Source organism: Littorina saxatilis, linkage group LG1 (assembly GCF_037325665.1).
Source record: "Littorina saxatilis isolate snail1 linkage group LG1, US_GU_Lsax_2.0, whole genome shotgun sequence".
In the NCBI taxonomy this organism is placed as follows: Eukaryota; Metazoa; Mollusca; class Gastropoda; order Littorinimorpha; family Littorinidae; genus Littorina; species Littorina saxatilis.
In genome coordinates this window covers 83,806,004-83,806,715 of record NC_090245.1, presented here as the reverse complement: position 1 = coordinate 83,806,715, position 712 = coordinate 83,806,004, and positions in this window count along the sequence as shown.

The following is a 712-nucleotide window of genomic DNA, read 5'->3' as shown; positions in this document are numbered from 1 at the left end:
TTTGGTATTTTGGTGGGCAAAGAATGGAGGTAGTAAATGCATACAAGTATTTAGGTATTTATTTTTCTACCAAATTAAGCTTTAATTTTGCTTGTCAAGATCTAGTTGCCAGAGCAAAACGTGCAGTACTGTGTATTATGAGTAATTTGTATAAATTCGATAGATTGTCTTTGGATGTTTTTATCAAGCTTTTTGACTTACAAGTTCAACCTATTGTTCAGTATGGTGCCGAGGTATGGGGTCTGATGCAGGCAGCAACAGTAGAAAAGGTGCATTTGTTTGCTTTAAAACGTTTTTTAGGTGTTGACAGGCGTACTCCTAATGATCTTGTATATGGTGAATTTGGACGTTATCCCATTTACTTAAATTCATATGTGCGTTGCATAAGATACTGGCTGAAACTGACAAGAATGGATGACAGTAGATTACCTCGTAAAGCATATAAGATGTTGTTTTCTCTAGATAGCAGAGGTAAATCTACTTGGGCATCACAGGTACGGTTGTGCCTGTGTCGATATGGTTTTCAGTATGTATGGATTAACCAAGGTGTAGCCTGTATTAATTCGTTTTTGGCATGTTTTAAGCAACGCATTATTGACTGCCGGTGGCAAGAGTGGGATAATCATATTCAGACTAGCGACCGGTTTGCATTGTACCGTACCTTTAAGACAACAAATCTTGTAGAAACATACTTGTCAATTCCAGTAAACAG